Source organism: Lithobates pipiens, unplaced genomic scaffold, assembly GCF_037356315.1.
Source record: "Lithobates pipiens isolate NorthernLeopardFrog02 unplaced genomic scaffold, aLitPip1_a1.2 Scaffold_30, whole genome shotgun sequence".
Classification (NCBI taxonomy): Eukaryota; Metazoa; Chordata; class Amphibia; order Anura; family Ranidae; genus Lithobates; species Lithobates pipiens.
The window spans coordinates 69,322,521-69,343,092 of NW_027507791.1; the positions used below are offsets into that span (position 1 = coordinate 69,322,521).

Genomic DNA, 20,572 nt, shown 5'->3' on the forward strand with positions numbered 1-20,572 from the left:
TTGCACACAACGGAAAGAGGCTTTTTCAAGTCCTGCGTCCGCAGCATACTCTCTAGAGGCGACACTCCCATCTCCAGAGCCCCAGGGTCAAACAGAGAGAAAAGCATGCCGTAACTATAGGTAGTGAAAGAAATACCAATTTGGAAGGTCATGTTTAACCTTAAGCTGATCAAACGTTAGAAGCTTCCTCTCTCCCACCACATGCTTCAGTTATTTAATGCCTACTCTGGCCCATATCACCGGGTCGGGAATTTCCCCGAAATGTGGCAATCTAGGATTAAACCAGAGAGGAGTGTCAGGAGACCAACTCCCCTCCGGTTGTTTCAGCAAGACCCGCTCTTTGTCCCAAGCCCGTATCGTTGCCCGCATTGAGGCCGTCAGAGCCGGTGAAGCCCTTTGACCTCTATACACCAAATAGGACAAGCTCTCATACAAGCCCAGAAGGGCCGCCTCCAGTACATTGGCCGAGTCCCCGTCCTCCCGTGTTAGCCAGCGTCCGGCGACCCCCATTTGCCCAGCTAGATAATATTTAAAAAGGTCCGGCAAAGCTAAGCCACCTTGACCCAATGGCTCCTGCAAAACCCAGAGACTTATTCTGGGGTGCGCAGCGGCCCATAAAAAGGAGCTAAAGAGACTATTAACCCTCCGAAAAAATGAGCAGGGAATCCAAATAGGTGAATTACGTAAAAAGTAAAGAAAAACTGGTAGGACCTTCATTTTGAGCAAGTTAACCCTACCAATTAGGGACAACGGCAGATGTTTCCAAGTTTCCAACTGCACCTTAACCCTGGCCAGCATGGGGAAGAGATTTAGAGACATATAATAGCCCACTCTTGGTGACACTCTCACCCCTAGATACTTAAATTCTGGCACCTATGCAATGGGAACCCTAGTGGTCGCCAGCGCTCGATCCTCCCCATCAATAGCCATCACATTGGACTTCTCCCAATTGACCCGGAGCCCGGAGAACTCAGCAAATTTGTCGAGCACCCCGAACACCGCCTCCAGAGATGGCCCCGCGTCCTTCAAGAAAAGAAGCATGTCATCCGCATATAACGCTATACACTCCCTAATACCCCCCACCTCCAGTGCTCCTACCTCAGGTGATTGCCTCAGGGCTATAGCCAGTGGTTCTATTGCTAATGCAAACAAGGAGGGAGATAATGGGCACCCCTGACACGTACCCCTACTGAATCTAAATTGTGGGGAGACTGAAGTACCTATTTTGATACCCGCCTGTGGAGAACTATAAAAGCAGAGATATTCAAGTCACAAAGATCTCCCAAAAGCCCATTCTCCGCAGAACCGTCAACATGTATTGCCAGTCTACAGAATCGAAGGCCTTGGCCATATCCAGGGAGACTACCACTCTAGATCCCTTTTCAGCATGTTCAATCTGTAGGTGTGCAAACAATCTGCGTAAATTAGTGTCAGTAGATTTCTGCAGAATGAACCCTGTCTGATCTATATCCACCAAAGTCGTGATAACCTGAGAGAGTCTGGTAGCCAGCACCTTCGTCAGAATTTTTTAGATCTTGATTCAGCAATGCGATCGGTCTATACGAAGAACATGACAGGGGGTCCTTGCCCGGCTACGGCAGCAGGATCACCTGTGCCTCCAGCAAAGAGTCCAGGAGACACCTGTGTTCCAGGCAGTAGTCATACAAATTTTTAAGTCTAGGTACCAATTCTTCCAAATACTGCCTATACCACTCGATGCAGAAACCGTCAGGTCCTGGGGATTTACGGGGAGGGAAAGACCTAATGGCTCTTTCAATTTCTTCTGCAGTTATGTCAGCCTCCAAAAAGTCCCTATCTGTCTCAGACAGCCTCGGGACCTGCAATGATGCTAACAACCCTTCCAACTCCGTTATGTCATAAGTCGGTATGGGGGCATACAGAGTTTTGTAATATTCCACAAACGTGTCTAGGATGTCCGTTGGGGTCGTCAGCAGGTCTCCCTGAGCATTTTTGATACAAGGGATATTAGTCTGTGCCCTTTGCTCAGCCACCAACATGGCTAACAGTTTACCGTTCTTGTCCCCTTGCTCAAAGATGGATTCAGCCATTTTCATCCTAGATGTGTGTGTTAGTTCAGAGTAATGGAGCGCCAAAGCACGTTTTGCTTCCAGCAGTTCACCATATGTGACAGCAGACTGACTGTTCGCGTGTTCCATGGCACACACCCTCTCCCCGTCCTGTAATTCCTGTTCTATCTGATTGTGGGACCTGTGAGCCTGTTTAATGGCTGAAATATAGTGCCCCCGCATGCAGGCTTTAAATGCGTCCCAAACTATGGTGGCGTCGGCAGACCCCTCATTATTTTCCCAAAAAGTTACAAAGTGTGGCGCAACTTGTGAAGAAACCTCTTCCACCTCCAACCAACCCGGGTTCAGTTTCCATCCCCTCCCCTTAGGACCTGAGTTGGATCCAATGTGGATTGACAAGGGCGAATGGTCAGAGATACCACCTGCTAAATACTTTGCACCTCCCACTAATTGTAGCATAGATGCATTAGCAAATGCTAGATCTATTCTCGATGAGGATTTATGAGTTTTTGATAAGTGTGAGTAGCCTCAAGTGGCAGGGTTTTTCCAACGCCAAAGCTCTGTCAGGGAAGCAGCCGCCGCCCAGGCAGAAAGATCAGCCGACGCCACCCTAGATGCATTGGAGGAGTCCAAAGCAGTAGATAGGATAGCATTAAAATCCCCGGCTATAAGGAGGGGGAGATGCAGGTAGGGCGCCAGTTTACCCAATAGGTCATACAAGATCTGAATCTGGAAGGGGGGCGGGATATAAACATTCACCAAAACCATTTTGCACGTACCAATATCAGCCACAATCACCAAGAACCTACCACCCGGGTCTGAGATCACATGGTGTATGGTGCAGGGTACCGCCTTTCTAATTAAAATTGATACTCCCCTGGAGTAGGTAGAGTATGTAGCGTGTAACGCTCTCTGTATCCAGGCTCTGCGTAAGGCCAGCACCCTGCTCCCATCCAGATGCGTCTCCTGCAGAAACACCACATGGGGACTAATTGGTTTTAGGAATTGAAACATTAAGGCTCTACGGAATATATCATTAAGACCTCTGACATTCCATGAAACTACATTAAACATTGATCCCGCCATCATCCCCCATGTGACTAGGAGATACACATAACATTAGTGAGAAATACAGTTGGAGACTGAAATCAGACATGGCATTAGACATATAAGTAAACAATTTACCTTGGAGGGCTGCACTTATCAAACCCCTTACCCTTGGAATCCCATAAACACCCTGCTGCCGTGTGACAACACAAAAAAACACATACACGCAGCTTATCCCCAAACTGTGTCCAAAAATAGTCCCAGAAGGCTTGACTGTGATGGGTCAAAAAAGGACCATTAGACAAAAAGTACAAACCGAGAACCAAAAAAAGAGTTCAAGTGTAAACCAAGAGTCCAAAGTTTATGGACATAGTGTTAACGTGCCTGGAGCTCCCACTCCGCTGACGACCCGTCTGTCCTTTGGCATGGATATCCGGATAGCCTGTTCCTCTACGTAACTCCCACCAACTTATGTAGCCAAGTGCGGGCAAAAAATATGAGAAACCATGGCAGGTGGCCCCACCCAGGGCAGGGAGTCTGCAGGAGAGCGGACCGGAGAAGCGGACAACAACCGCCACTACCCACCCCCCACCCCCAGACAAAGTAGGTCAGACTTCTTGCAGGACAACAAAATCACAGCCCAACATGAGACACACTTGTCAGGGAGCCAAATCATCCAAATGCTTGACAGCAACCACAGGAGGGCAAAAAAATAGGTAGTTGAAGTTAACTCGCCTTGTAGTAATCAGAGGTGTCGCGACTTGCCAGTTAAATCGATTGTAGCCATAGATCAGCTTCAGCAGGAGAATCAAAAAATTTCACCGATCCTCCATGTTGCACCCGCAGTCGGCTGGGATAAAGCATGGAATATTTCAGCTCACGCTCACGAAGCCTCCTTCTGATGTCTGTAAATGTCTTGCGTCTTCTCTGGAGATCAGCCGAGAAATCAGGATACAGGTGTACCACCGTGTTCTCAAAAGGTAGGTTTTGATGTTTACGAGCTTCACGCAAGATACGATCCCGAAAGTTGAGAAAGCGTACCAAGAATGGTCTAGCTGGGGCCCCTGGGGGACCCCGACTGGTCGGGACCCTGTGAGCCCTCTCCACCACATACGTCGGGGGGGACATTCGTCAATTGAAGCAGTGATTTAAAGAAGTCTTCGGCAAATTCAGCCGGACGGTCCCCCTCCGCTCCCTCCGGCAAGCCCAAGACCCTGACATTGTTCCTTCGCATGCGATTTTCTGCGTCGTCAGACTTGGCCACCAGATTCTGAACTGTACGCTGCAATGCCTGAATGGTCTCATCATGACGGTGAGTAGTGTCCTCAGCCGCCGAGATACGCGACTCAGTTTCCGAGAGCCTGCCCCTGAACTTATCAAAGTCTGCTCTTATGAGATTGCATTCCTCCGCCAGATGATCAATGCGAATCAACAAGGAAGTTCTGCTTTGCTCAATCGCTGCAAGAATAACAGTGGTATCATTTGCTGGAGGTAACGTGGATGCGGATGGAGCAGCCTCCTGCGGGGCCGCCTACTCCATGTCCACCATTAGAGCCTTGAATTGATTCAAAAAGTCACTAGGATTCTGCACTGGCTGTAACGATGCCTTCTTAGCCGCATACTTGCCTTTGGAGGGCATGAGGAATAATGAGGAGCAAGCTGGCCTTGCGTGTACTTGTGTGCAGAGAGGAGGGAGCGCCCCTTTAAGAATACTCAACTTCAGGGATACAGTAAAAACTGATTAGGAGGGCGAAAGGTACAGTTCTGGCAGCCCCCCAGCGCATCTCACTTCCAGAAACTTAACAATGTAGTAAGGAGACAGTCTTGCTATTCACTGAGGAGTTGGAGTGTTGCCCTTTAAGGTAGTCTATTCATGCACCCAGCAGGGAATTCAGCAGGGAATGGCACCAGGGCTGCTACCCACTCCCCCACACATCTCTCCACCGCTCCTGTGCAGCCGCTATATGCCCCCCAGTATATGACTCACCTCCCCACCAAGGATAATAAAGGGCCTCCACAGGTCAGTCAGTCCTCCCAAATGGCGGATGCACCGCCGCGTGGCCGTTTGCCACGGAGTATTATCGTCACCGCAGCGGTATCTGCCAGGATGGCTTGAGGACTCAGCCCCAGTCGTCTCCGTCCTGTGTCCCCTCCGCACCACGCTCCCGTACAGCTGTTTTCCGGGCTCTGTACTCCACCGCGGCCGGTCCGGAGGCTTCACAGGCCGCAAGATGGCGGCCGGACACTGCGGGCCAGCTAGGCCTCAAACCACAGAGCCGTCGGATACTCTGCTAGCTTCCACCAAAATGTTTCCCCGCCGTCCAGCAGGATGGTACAGATGTAGGGGATAGGTGATAATCGTCCCCAAAGTCAGGCGTTCGGAGGATGGAGCAGGATTAGGTTCAGGATGGCAGGAGCTCCAGCACCACACGTCCTCCTAGGTCTACATCCGGACACACCCCCCACCGAGTCCAGGGTTGAGGGGAGCCCTATGTACCGAGTCCAGGGTTGAGAGGTGCCCTACGTACCGAGTTCAGGGTTGAGGGGTGTATTATGTATCAAGTTCAGGGTTGAGGGGTGGGTTATGTACGTTACAATGTTTATAGTTAGCTCAGGGCTGAGGAATATTGTGATACTTGGTAGACTGCCATTTTTTATCATTATTTTTCTTGACAGCTGTCGGTTTCAGCAGAAAGTTCTCTGCATAGGAAGAATCGGAAAAATGCTTTGTTGAGATATCGAGAGGGGAAAAAATTGCGATAGCAATTCTTAACCTGACGCTGACCCAAGCTGAGCAGCCCAGTCCCTCGCCCCAAGAGGACTCGCCACTCTGCCTGAGCCAAGCAGACTCGCCACCCTGCCCGAGCCAAGCAGACTCGCCACCCTGCCCGAGCCAAGCAGACTCGCCACCCTGCCCGAGCCAAGCAGACTCGCCACCCTGCCCGAGCCAAGCGGATACGAGCTGAATGGCCCGCTCCCTGTCTAAGTCGAGTGGATCTGACACTGGCCCGTGCCGAACAGACTCATCGCCCGCCCGAGCTGAGTGGCTCTGACACTGGCCTGAGTCAAGCTGATCTGCCCCCCTCAGCCAGAGCACTTGCCCTCAGATTATTTCCACTTGACAAATGCGAGCAGAAGTTTTGAGGGCTGCTTAAAGACATGCTGTATAGCACAGTGCTTGTGCTGTCTAATTATTTTCTTCCTACCCTGTAATAAACCTGGTTAATCCTGCCAGTTAATGTGTCCCCCTGCCTCTGCTGACCACGGTAATCATGGCTGCTGAGGCCTGATTACTGTGGTCAGTTTCTCTGTCATCCACTGTCTCTCCTCTGACAGTCTCTCCCCTTTCCCCCTCGCCGCTATTCAGCTGCATAATGCTGCACATATTAATGTATCCCCTACTGATTATACTTCCATTACAAGTGTATGTGTTTAAAATGAAAAGGCTAAATAACTCGTCAAACCACAGCTGTGCGGTCACGTAATCCCCCTATGCTGACTGGCCTCGATCTATGGAGAGAAGGGGGAGGGGCCAGATTCCCCTCTGCTGGCCAGCTGATGTGGCAGGGGAATCTTGGCCACTCACACTTCTCTCCGTAGCTCAAGGCCTTTGTTAATTGCAGGATACATGTAAAGTCACATAGTGACTTTACAAACACTTTTGTAAGTCACCATTTGTGTCCCATCGATTAGGTTTCTCTTCACTTTCTGTCCCAGAGGCACAACATGTGGTAAAAGTAATGCACTCCAAACTCGACGGAAGTCCCCTATTAGGCAGTTGTCACCAGAACAAGCATCACTGTTGGAAGATTTCCTCTCACCTCTTGTCCTGTGACAAAGCAAATATGTATGATTTCCTATCATTATTCCCTTGCATTAAAATGGGGATTAACTCCAGGGATGACGCAATAATTCTCCCACTCTACAAAACTGGTCCGACCGCACCTGGAGTATGCTGTCCTGTTCTGGGCATGGAGCGAATACAAAAAAGGGCAACAAAGCTAATAAAGGGTCAGGAGGAGATTAGTTATGAGGAAAGGTTTCGAACACTGAACTTATTCTCTCTGGAGAACAGACACTTGAGAGGGGATATGATTAAAATTTTCTAATACCATACTAGTGACCCCACAATAGGGTTAAATCTTTTTTGCAGAAGGGAGTTTAACAAGACTCGTGGCCACTCATTAAAATTAGAAGAGAATAAGTGGTTTAAGCTAAATATACCCCCCCACCCCTCCAATGTAGCAAACATACTAAAATACTTACCTTTAGCTCTGCTCTCGAGCTCTTCATGCAGCAGCCTATTCATGAAAAACATCATGACAGGGCCCTATTCTTTCATATGGCTGCTCCGAGACCTTGGGATGATGAGCTAACCATAGAAGCAAATGAACTGAACATGTGCATGAGCATTAGGTGTGGGCTATGTTTATAATACACTAGAGGTCAACCGATATGGGTTTTTCTCTGGCCGATGCCGATATTTAGAAATCATGGCGGCCGATAGCCGATATACAATGCCGATTTTTTTGGGCCGATATGTTAGGCCGATTTTTTTTTTTTTTTTTTTTTTTTTTTAATCCCCCTTGATCTCATAAAATCTAACACACCTTTCCCACTGGGACACTTTTCAGTCACTTTTGGGCTAAAAATAGCGCCTGTAAAGTGCCTGCAAAACGGCTCCCCTGCAGTCTGTGTGAAAGACAGAGTGCTTTCACACTGAGTGCCCGTTCACACAGGGGCGACACGACTTGCAGCGCGACTCACAGACGCGACCTGCACACGACTTCAGCAGCGACTTGGAAAAACGACGACTGTATAGAAGTCAATGCAAGTCGCCTGAAGTCGCCCCCAAAATAGTACAGGAACCTTTTTCTAAGTCGGAGCGACTTGAGTCACTCCTATTAGAATGGTTCCATAGTACAGAACGGAGCGCGACTTGTCAGGCGACTAAGTCACCTGACAAGTCACGATAGTGTGAATGGGCACAAAGGCGATGCGCTGGCAGGATCTTAAAAAAAAGTCCTGCAAGCAGCACGTTTGGAGTGGTGTATACCGCTCCTCCACCACTCCTGCCCATTGATATGAATGGGCACCACTGCCGAAGCGCATGCAATGCGATTTGGCAGCTGTGCTTCACGGGCGCATTTAACCTCTTCCTCGGCCGCTAGCTGGGTTTTATGTGCCCCACTAGCAGCCAAATAGCACCGCTAAAATTATGGTAAAGAGCCGCTAAAACTTGCAGCGTTTTACCATCAACGCCTGCCCGCTCCAGTGTGAAAGTGGCCTTCATAAATGATACAGAAAATGTCTTACATTTAAACATTTATTAAACAAAACAAACCTCCAATCAGTTTACTTGTATGTATGATTTAGATAAAAAAAAAAAAACCTATATAGTAATTAAAACAGGTAGTCAAAACTTTTGGACGAAAAAAAAAATGGGCTAACTTTACTGTTTTTACATATTTTTTTTTTTTTTTTTAAATAGTGTATTTTTTTCCCAAAAAAATGCATTTGAAAGACCTCTGTGCAAATGCCGTGTGACATAAAATATTGCAACAACCGCTATTTTATTCCCTAGGATCTCTGCTAAAAAAATATATATATATATATAATTTTTGGGGGGTCTAAGTGATTTTCTGGCAGAAAATACTGGATTTTTACTTGTAAGCAACAAGTGTCAGAAAAGATTTAGTCTTTAAATGGTTAAACTGAGAACTCTACACACAGATGATTTCATTCATTCAAGTGTAAACATTGTATCTTTTTGTTCTTTTCTTGGCAGACTGCCCAGAGAGGAGGAAAGTCGTTTCTATGACGACTCAGGCAACTTACACTGACTTCTATTACAGAAGTCATTTCCAAGTCCCACTGTTCTAAATTGGCCTTTTCATCAGCACAATCGGCCGATGCAGATTAATTAAAAAACGGCAAATATCGGCCGATATATCGGCCGGCCGATATATCGGTCGACCTCTATAATACACTATGCTTTAGCAAACTAAAACATCAAACATTTAAGTTTAAACGTCAATGGTCGTTATATAAAATCTATATCAAGTACATTAGCTCAATACAAATAAGCATTGTGCAAAATTGTAGTGAATGAAAAGTAAAACATAAAAGCAAATTCGTAAAGGATGAGGAGCTACAGTGCTACTGTGTAGAGTAAAAACAATTGGGACACAAAAAATAGGTTTCCGAGTACCTAAAAAGGAAAAATGTGAATGAGGGAGACAGGGCGCCAGCCTGGTAAAAGCAGATATAAATGGGGACAGAATGTACAATAAAAAGTAATAATAAAAAAATTATGATAAAGAAATGATAAAATGAAAAAAAAAAAATACTCTTGGAAGTGGAGAAAATCCTTGTCATTTGAGGGGCGGTGGGACTCGTTCAGGCACTATGGAAAGAAGCTGACAGAAGTGAGACAGAGAAGCCTGTAATGTGGTGACCAGCGGGTGGGGGGGGGTCATGTCCGGCTGTTCCGATGGAGGTCAGCGGCTGCAGATGGAGTGTCAAACCGCTCAATGGGATGCCTGTGGCTGCAGGCGGTGGCTCGGTCTCTCGCAGCAGATGCTGGTGAGAGGTCAAGGCTGTGCTGTGGATGACAGAGCTCACCGATGGGATGTGAAGGCAGCTCACAATGAGATGCCAGGCTAATTGGAGGATGTCGGTAGCCACGACTAAAACAGCAGGGGCTTTCAGATGGAAGCTGGAGCAGTTCATGCAGACTCTCCATGGATGTGACTGTTTCGGGTTGAGGATGATGGCACTCCCTGGTGTAGTGGAGGCTGTGCTGACCCTGCAGTGCACCGGCACTCCCAACCAGTCAGCGTGCTCCGATGGATTCAGCTGGGTTCAGGTCTCCACAAGGTGACGTAGAGGAGCGTGGTTACGTGTTTCAGGGCTCTCTTTATCAAACCAACAGCCGTGGCTACCAACATACTCCGATTAGCCTGACATTTCATCGTGAGCCTCCTTCACATCCCACCGGTGAACTCTGCCATCCACAGAACAGCACTAACATCTCGCCAGCATCTGCTACAAAGTGACTGCCTCCTGCCACAGGGCGTCCCACTGAGTGGTCTGACACTCCATCTGCAGCCGCCAACCCCCGCTCTCCCCACTTGTCACCACATCACAGGCTTCTCTGTCTCACTTCTGTCAGCTATCTTTCCATAGTGCCTGAGCGAGTCCCACCACCTCTCATATGACAAGTATTTTCTCCACTTTATTATATTATTCCTTTATCATCATTCTTTTATTATTATTATTATTACTTTTTATTGTACGTTCTATCCCCACTTATATCTTCTTTTTCCAGGCTGGCGTGATCTCTCCCTCACTCTAAAAGCACATTAGTGCCACAGCATTTGTTGATCTCAGTGTCTCTTTGTCCTATTGAGGTATTTTCTCAAACAAGCTGCATGTTAGCAGACGGTACTTGTGTGCCCTAAAATATCATTTATTCCCTTGTAATTGATGCATTTGTTTTTAAAACAAAATGGGTACCTTTTGTGCACAGTATAGCAGATGTGTCACTTTTGAGAATGTAGGTCTTTTTTCTTATTTTCTGTGTACTCTTGAGAAAAAAAGATGTGCAAAAATACATACATATACAGTAAACAAACAAATACGCATACTATGCCATCACAAAAATAACACGCTATATATCGGCAATATTTTCCTGGCACAGACGTCTACAGAGCAAGACACCAAAACAACTTACAATGACAGTGCAGATGCAACAGATAAGGAAATCCCCAGCCAGGGAAATAATAGATCCACTGGGATTATACGAGATCTATAAACATATAAATTGACTTAGTATTTACCTGCCAAACAGGAGGTTCTCTTCTCATTTGCATCACAACCTTCAGATTTCCTGTTAAAAAAAAAAAAAAAAAAAAAAGGCAATTCAAATCAATATCTGCTTTTTGCCACGAACAACTTGTTCACCTAATAAAAAGGCATAAAAAACAAAAACTGTCTTCCACATTTTTTTTTTTTTTTTTTAACAGGCAGATAAAAAGTTAGATATTTCAAAAGTCATACCTTGTAGACATCTTTTTTCCAAGTCGAATATCTATAAACGCTTTCAAATAAAACTTTCCCTTTTTATCGCATTGGCAACTTTTAGCTTTTGGTGTCAGAAACCTTTGTGCGGCATTGCGTTCCCTTAGTGATTGTAAACTGAACACCTAGCAACCTCTAACAGTGACACAGTACACCAGTTATTCAGGTGACTGGCCTCTGAGTCACAGCATACAAGTAAACTCCTCACTAGTAAATACAGAAAGGATAAAAGGAATAAAATAACGGGACAATTCACATGTTCTTCAGGGGAAGTACAGTGTTACTCCAGCTCGAGTCAATATTGTGATGCAAAGCTCACATTTTTAAAGCTGAACTACAGGAATTTAGCTACTTTGTAAAATGTGCTGGATTAGTATTGAATGCAATGAGATGCATGACACTTCATGGACTTATCTCTTTAAAGGGGTTGTAAAGTTATTATATAAAAAAAAAAAATAACAAACATGTTATACTTACCTCCAATGTACAGCTCGTTTTGCACAGAGTGGCCCCGAACCTGGTCTTCTGGGGTCCCTCGGGCAGCTGTCTCGGCTTCCCCCCGCAAGCACTTCTCACGTTCATGCGAGCTCCCTCGCATGATGAGAAGCACTTGCGGGCGCGCTCCCGTGATACAGCCGGTGGCTATAGCAGCTCACTGTATCACTCGGCCCCGCCCCGGCGCGTCGCGTCATTGGATGTGATTGAGAGTAGCGTGAGTCAATGGCTGCAATGCTTTCAATCCATCCACTCCAGCCAATCAGCGGCCAGGCTGAGCGGTGAAGAGGATGTCGGAGGCGAGCGCGGGACTTTCGAGGGGTCAGCTAAGTAAAACGGGGGGGGGGGGGGGGCTGGGGGAATCCGGCACTGTCAGATGTTTTTCATCTTAATGCATTAAGGTGAAAAAATATTTACCTTTACAACCCCTTTAATTCACAGTTTACATTTTCTATGAGTACTGAGAGCATAACTATAAAAAAAAAAAAAAAACGGCGGTGGAACCCCGCTTTAACACTCCAACGCTGGACCCTCTGGTCTCAGCTCCTGAGGCTGCAGAGTCGCGTTCAAACAGTGCCCCCCGCCCTTTCCTCTTCCTGCCCAATCACCAATTGCTTTGCTTTGTTTCTGGATAATGGAGCAGTGTATGGCCACCCTAAATTTGCCACTTTCCGTCACTAACAGCTCTGTTAAAGTGTATGCCAGGGCACAATAAAAGTACACAGATGCACTTCATATCTACAACACCTGCATATCTGCCCAGGTTTTATCCCTTTAACGAGACCCTGTCCCCAAATTAAAACAAAATACAGGTAAAAGCATAGAAAAATCAAGTATTTTTAACCACTTGAGGTCGGGGCCATAGCCAAATGACGGCTACAGCGCGGACCTCAATTTCCGGGAGGCCATCATAGGACATCCTCCCTGCGTGCACGCTCCCTGTGCTGTGATCACCGAGTCACTGATACTCGGGTGATCACAGATCCGTGTAAGGGGCCGGTCCCGGCCCATTACCATGTGATCAGCTGTCAGCCAATGACAGCTGATCACATGATGTAAACAAAAGCTCGGTAATCGTTTTTTTTTTCTCCTCACGCTGTTAGCGTGAGGAGAAAAAAAAAAACTGATCACTGGCCTATGTTAAAGGGACATCGGTCCCGAAGAGGAAGGAACACAGGCACCTCATCTGTACCAATCAGTACCCCCTGCCAGTGCCCACAAGTGCCACCTATCAAAGCTCACCAGAGGTGCCAAACAGTGTCACCTATCAGTGTAAGTGCCCATTATTGCCACTGATCAGTGCCTATGACTGCCACCTATCTGTGCCCATCACTGTTGCCTTATCAGCGTACATCAATGAAGGAGAAAAATTACACGTTTGCAAAATTTTATGACAAAATATAAAAAATAATCTTTTAATTTTTACAAAAATTAAAAACCGTTGAGGTGATCAAATACCACCAAAAGAAAGCTCTATTTGTGGGGAAAAATGATAACAATTTCAATAGAGTACAGTGTTGTATGACTGCGCAATTGTCATTCAAAATGCATCAGCGCTGAAAGCTGAAAATTGGTCTGGACAGGAGGGGGGTTTAAGTGCCCAGTAAGCAAGTGGTTAATGCTTATCTGCATTGTTTTTCATTTCCATAATTTTTTTATTTATTCACTTGCAAAGTGCCTCTGAACTAGCTGTAAAATGTAAATACTCCAAGAAAGTCAGTTCCCTGGCACATCGCCTTCCTCCTTGCACATCACAGCTCTCTCCTCTTCTGGGAGTGTCTATATACTGTCTGTGCCGGCCCAGAGCCTCTGCCCTTTTGCCGGGTCTTCTTCCGAGGTTGACTCAACCCGATCTCCTGCTGTAATACTGGGTCCACTGTGTGCAATGACTTATATTGGCAGGGGGCTGGGCCACTCGCTGATGTCATCCGGAGGCCCTGCCCCCTTGTGATGTCATCACCCTGGGCATGATGGGGTGATGACGTCACAAGAGGGTGGGGCCTCCAAATGGCCCCGCACCATGCCCCCATGCCAATATAAGGCCCTGCACACGGCGGACCCAGCATTACACCGAAAGATTGCGTTGAGTCAACATCAAAAGAAGAACAGAGGGAGAAGACAGCACAGATAGGAGAATAACCGGAGAGACAGGAGAATCGGCAGAGGGAGACGACATTGCCAGGAGAGGGGAGAAAATCGGAAGAAACGCTGGAGCTGCCTTAATAAAATACTTTAAAAACCCGTGTACCCCATAATCATTCACATAGGGTGTGGGGGGGGGGGCCTGGGGGGCTTCTACATTATAAGCCCCCTGCCCGCAAATCCAGACAACCACCGGCAAGGGTTGTCGGGAAGAGACCATTGTCCTCATCAACATGGAGATAAGGTGCTCTGGGGTGGCCCCTAAGCATCCACCCCCCACGTTGAGGGCATGCAACCTATTATGGTTCAGGAGAGAGGGGGTGTTCGCACGCTCTTCCCCACCCCCTTTCCAGGCCTGCCGGGCTGCGTGCTCAGATAAGGGTCTGGTATGAATTTTGGGGGGTACCTCACGCAATTTATTATTTTTTTATTTGGCATTTCCCCTAAAGATTCATACCAGACACAAAGTGCCTGGTATTGTGAGGGTCAAAGTTGGATCCCGTTCATTGAAGTCGGACTTAAATTCGCAGGACATGGTCGGATCCACAATGGTACAACTGTCGTGTCGTACCAGTGTGAACCCAGCCTAAACTAAGTACCCTTTCATTATTTACAAACATTAACAACAGCCAAAGTATGGCCAAATTATTTTTCTGTACATTTGCACAGTAAAAATAAGTGATCTTTAAAGCTTATAGCCTCGCTCACACAATTGCTGAAGCCTGTAGTCCATGAAAGCGCCATGCTTTTATGTGTCCTGAGCCGCGTGTAGGGAGCACATTAAAGTCATGGCTGTGACAGATTCTTTAAGAATTACCAAGTTTGCTGATAAGCAGCAATTGTAACAGGTTCCCGCACAGGGCTAATGGCTTCTAGAACATCAGCAGCCACCAACGTCCCAGCAACCGAAGACTTATCCCCAGCCAACAGCGTTATAGCAACCAATGACCCTGTGCTTTCTGAGCTTAATGTGTGCCGAGGTCAGGATTGTCCACCGTATGGACCTTCTGACCTCAGTGTCGCCCTCAACCATGCCTCCTATATGTTCATGTACCTGTGTCCAACATGTACATGAATTTGTCGAAGGTACTGTCATTTACGATATCTTTATTAACCACTTCAGCTCCTGTAGATTTACTACCCTTCATGACCAGGACATTTTTTGCAATACAGCACTGCGTTACTTTAACTGACAATTGCCCAGTCGTGCGACACTGTACCCAAATAAAAATTATGCCCTTTTTCCCCACCTTTTGATCACCTCTGCATTTATTTTGTGCGCTATAAAAAAATCTGAAATTTTTAATAAAAAAAACAATAATTTTTACCTTCTGCTATGAGACTTATCCAATACAAAAAAACAAAACAAAAAAAAAAAAAAAAGCAAACATCTTCATCAATTTAGGCCAATATGCATATATTGATTGGTTTTATTATGGGCACTTTTTTTTTTCTTTGTGCACAGAGCTGTAAAACCTATTTTCGGCAGCTTTTATTGAATTACAATATGAGTTGTGTCATAATTGTATATGCTATAGTATTATTTTTTTTTTTTTGGCTCATTTTGTTTCCCCATGAAAATGGAGTTACCCTTTAAATGAAATAAACATGTTATCTGTGTTTCTGACATTATACTGTGTATGAAACATTTAGGATAACCACAACAACAAATGGGATGTATAATGTCTGCCCATTCTCGAGAACGCAGGTCTCGTTATGGTGTTTTATACACATAATTAGATGGGTAAATATGGAAAACGCACAGTAACGTGTTTCCTTCCTTATTAGACATGAGAACAATCATCAGCTACTGAGATTTTCCAACAGGTTGGAAACTCTGCTCCATAACAAGCACTGCTGACAGTGGGAAGTACATATAAACATAATCCCAGGACACCTCTACATGGTCCGATCTATGACCTTCACAAGCTGCATCTGAACTGGTTGCATAACTTTTAAAGATGGGGCAGTGCATGGCCACTCACAGACAGGTTTGATCTGTCCATTAAAACAAATAATGAAAGATAAGGGTACAAACATGCACACCTGGATTTCTTGCAATTTTGGGAGGGTTTAGAATACATCCCCATTGTCATCTTTTTCTAATGCCCAACCTGCGGCCCTTATGCACTTTTTGTGCAACCCTCAGGGTCCCTGCAGACACCAATCTGTGTTTCCTTACTGTCCTGGTATAGCAGTGATTTCTATTAGTCTCATGTAATACGGTGCATTTACTAAAACTGGAGCACACAGAATCTGATGCAGCTATGCATAGTAACCAACTTCTAACTTCAGCTTGTTCAATTAAGCTTTGACAATAAAACCTGGAACTTGATTGGTTGCTATGCAGCGCTGCACCAGATTCTGTGTGCTCCAGCTTTAGTAAATCTCCCCAAATATGTCTCCAGTAGCATGTCACCATTCTCCAACAACTCCTATAGTATATTCACAGTCCTTGACAGTTTTGTGCAGCATGTCCGCATTCTCTGACCATCTCTCTTGTATCACGTCCGCATTCTCTGACCATCTCTCTTGTATCACGTCCGCATTCTCTGACCATCTCTCTTGTATCACGCCTCTGACCGGTTCTTCCATCACGTCCGCAGCCTCTGACCATCTCTCTTGTATCACGTCCACAGCCTCTCACCGTCTCTTGTATCACGTCCGCAGCCCCTCACCGTCTCTTGTATCACGTCCGCAGCCCCTCACCGTCTCTTGTATCACGTCCGCAGCCCCTCACCGTCTCTTGTATCACGTCCCTAGCCCCTCACCGTCTCTTGTATCACGTCCGCAGCCCCTCACCGTCTCTTGTATCACGTCCGCAGCCCCTCACCGTCTCTTGTATCACGTCCGCAGCCCCTCACCGTCTCTTGTATCACGTCCGCAGCCCCTCACCGTCTCTTGTATCACGTCCGCAGCCCCTCACCGTCTCTTGTATCACGTCCGCAGCCCCTCACCGTCTCTTGTATCACGTCCGCAGCCCCTCACCGTCTCTTGTATCACGTCCGCAGCCCCTCACCGTCTCTTGTATCACGTCCGCAGCCCCTCACCGTCTCTTGTATCACGTCCGCAGCCCCTCACCGTCTCTTGTATCACGTCCGCAGCCCCTCACCGTCTCTTGTATCACGTCCGCAGCCTCTGACCGGTTCTTCTATCATGTCCGCAGCCTCTGACCATCTCTCTTGTATCACGTCCACAGCCTCTCACCGTCTCTTGTATCATGTCCCTAGCCCCTCACCGTCTCTTGTATCACGTCCGCAGCCCCTCACCGTCTCTTGTATCACGTCCGCAGCCTCTGACCGGTTCTTCTATCATGTCCGCAGCCTCTGACCATCTCTCTTGTATCACGTCCACAGCCTCTCACCGTCTCTTGTATCATGTCCCTAGCCCCTCACCGTCTCTTGTATCACGTCCGCAGCCCCTCACCGTCTCTTGTATCACGTCCGCAGCCCCTCACCGTCTCTTGTATCACGTCCGCAGCCTCTGACCGGTTCTTCTATCATGTCCGCAGCCTCTGACTGGTTCTTCTATCACGTCCGCAGCCTCTGACCGGTTGTTCTATCACGTCCGCAGCCTCTGACCGGTTCTTCTATCACGTCCGCAGCCTCTGACTGGTTCTTCTATCACGTCCGCAGCCTCTGACCGGTTCTTCTATCACGTCCGCAGCCTCTGACCGGTTCTTCTATCACGTCCGCAGCCTCTGACCGGTTCTTCTATCACGTCCGCAGCCTCTGACCGGTTCTTCTATCACGTCCGCAGCCTCTGACCATGTCTTCTATCACGTCCGCAGCCTCTGACCATGTCTTCTATCATGTCCGCAGCCTCTGACCATGTCTTCTATCACGTCCGCAGCCTCTGACCATGCCTTCTATCACGTCTGCAGCCTCTGACCATGTCTTCTATCACGTCCGCAGCCTCTGACCATGTCTTCTATCACGTCTGCAGCCTCTGACCATCTCTTCTATCACGTCCGCAGTCTTTGACCATCTCTGTTGTATAATATCCACAGCCGCTGACCATCTCTTGCATGACATCTGCAGTCTCTGACCATCTCCTTTATCATGTGCGCAGTCTGAATATTAAAAATTAACGTTGCGGGGCAGGGAAGTTCCTCTTTGGGTTCAATCAGTTGCAGGTTGGGTAATTCCTCATAAACGCAGCAGATGTAAACAAAGGGGCGGAGACATTGACTAAATATGCCAATGTGTCCATAGAAGGCCACTGACATCACCAGCATCCCGCCCCTTTCTGTGACCTGACCTGCAGCTGATCAGACTTAAAGAAGTATTAAACCAAAACCAAAAATGTAACATTGCAGCTTACCAATCATTAGATGTGATGGCTATATTAGTTTTTTTCTCCCCCGTTTTCACCTGGTGATATGGCCAGCAACACACCTCCTGTATTAGAGTGCATCTACTCTGGATGAAGGAGAACAGGGGCACAGCAGACAGCAGCATTGTCAGTCTAGGGGAAGAGGACTGTTAAGTGGACTAGCAAATTTAGATACACTAACAAATTAAAGCCAGACTCTAGCTAATACTTAATAGCAAGTTACAGGAACTTTTTTTTTTTTTTTTTTTTTTAGATAAAGGTCTTGCATAAATAAAAGCCGATCTGCGCTGGGGTGCGTTGACTAATTTTGTGTGCAGTGTTAAATGTGACTTGTTGCAATGACAATAAAAGTATCTGATCTTATTGTAAGCACCCCTGTCAGTGGTAAATGGGTTGTCTCATCCCTGTAACCTGATACACTCTGCTGGGGTGCTTGTTCTTTAAAAAACAGGATTTACTGACCAGATCGCCAGGTGAAAATAAAGGAAAGAAAGCCTGAAAAAGAAAACAAATGCAGCCGCTGGATCTAAGGATTCTCAAGCTGCAAAGTAATAAATGTTTGCTCTTAGGTTTAGTATGGCTTCTTAAAAAAAAAAAAAAGTGGAATTTGGGATGGAGACGAGTCTGGAGGACGCCTGAGCTCTGCTCTATGGCACACTACTAGTTTATTGGCACGGTCCTAGCGTGGTGACGAAGGGGTTAAACTTTGTCTTTTACAGGGGCATGCTTTTTTTTTTTAAGCGGTAACAGGGTCTCTTTGGGATGTGCAGTCCCTGGGAGTCTCTACAGCAGGAGGGACTGTCCCTGGAAATCCAGGCCATGTAAACAAAGGGCCCTGTACAGGAGCCATGCATGCCTGTAAAGGTATGTGGGTGCAGAGGGATGGCGCTGCTGAGACAGAAACAATCATCTGTGTTGTATTTGTACACCCCCCTCCATGCCCACCCCAGGGTGCCCAGGCTGCAGCTGGTGAAGGGTTAAAGCAGGGTAGTGATGGAGGCCTAGGTGAAGCCCGGCCATTGCCTCCCCACCTCCTCCCGTCCTCCGTGCTGCACTCACCCGCCCCCCTCCGCTGCTCAGGCCCGGTACACCGCACACGGGATCCATCCGCTCTTCACCTTCCTCCTCCCGATCCCCCATCTCAGCACGGGCGCGCTCCCGCCGCGGGGACGCGCAGAGCTGTGCCCGGGCTCCATGACACACAATGGAGGGAGCTGTGTGCAGATCAGGCTGAGGAGATCAAGTGCGGGAGAATGTCAAATAAAAGGCCCCAGATGTGGAATAAAAAGGCCTCAGTTGTGTCCCTGTATCATATTCCTCACTCTTTTCATGTCATTATGGTGCTTCTCACTGGGGTTTGGAGGAAATGTATTTTGCAGCGAAATGAATAGTTTTTTCGAAAGCGGAAATTTTTTCGTTTGGCTCATTGAGCTCCAGGCAAGATTTGTCTGAAAAACAAAAAGTTCATTGGGGGCCATACAGCATCCAGAGCCTGCGAACAGCTAACTATAGACATCAATTAGAAGATGCATGCAGAGGGTTGTGTAAAAGCACCAGCGTAGACTTGTGCCCTCAACGCAAATTGTGCAAAACTGATTACAGCGCACACATTCAAAAATGACATTTATCCTGCAAGGCTAGTTAAAAACACCTGAACATATTCAAAAATACGGGGGTATGGTCATATAGTGCTAAGCCTACTTACTGCAACAAAGTACCCCAAATTAATGGGGCCTACCCTAGTAATAGAATGAAAGAACCTATGTCTCAACCATGGGAGACAAACTCCTCTATGTGAGAGACTTGAAGGGATTTCTCCTATGGACTGGTGGCCACTAATAAGAGGTAATGAAGAGGGGGAGGGGTGCTCCAGCCAAAGAGACCTGGTCAGGGTCCATACAATATAGAAAAACATACTGGGCGGGGGGGGGGGGGGCACACCCTAAAATGCTTTACATTCAAACTCATTCAAATTGAACGTAAATAGTGCATATTCAGCACAAATATCTGTGCGCATGCTTTGCACCGTCACTCAAGCCCCGTCACAGCTGAAAATCATGGGCCCCGTACAGCCTTCCTAATGAGCCCCCCCCCCAACCCCACCTACAAAGGGGTGCAGTGGAACTGTCTTTATCTATCTACACCCCAAAAATGAAAAAAAAAATCCCCTCCTCTGCTCCCACCTTCTGGGCCCCTCTGTTGACTTGATGGGGAGCAGGTAAATGCAATTTAAAGCAGAGCTCCACCCAAAAGGGGAAGCTCTGTTTGTCTGCCTCCCCGCTGCCACATTTGGCACATTTTGGGGGGAGCTGGTACTTGGTTTTGACAGGTACCTGCTCCCACTTTTGGCTCAGTTCGCCGTGGCTAAGTGAGCCAGAAGTTCAGCCCCTCCCCACCCCTACAGCCGGAACATTGGCGAGGAG

At 47.1% G+C, this 20,572-nt stretch overlaps 1 protein-coding gene across 3 annotated transcripts in view; it reads right to left on the bottom strand.

The window, feature by feature from the left end:
- PCNX4 (pecanex 4) overlaps positions 1-19,356 on the bottom strand; it is a 115,625-nt gene extending 96,269 nt beyond the window's left edge. The window contains exons 1-2 of one of the 3 annotated variants that reach the window (XM_077464386.1): positions 19,209-19,356; positions 10,937-10,986 (exon numbers count right to left, since the gene is read on the bottom strand). The gene's annotated coding sequence lies outside the window, so the exon portion shown is untranslated. Of the gene's footprint in view, positions 1-10,613; positions 10,637-10,936; positions 10,987-11,156; positions 11,278-19,208 lie in introns of those variants that run through there. The other 2 variants (XM_077464387.1, XM_077464388.1) reach the window with 2 other exon arrangements.
- Positions 19,357-20,572: the final 1,216 nt, after the last annotated feature.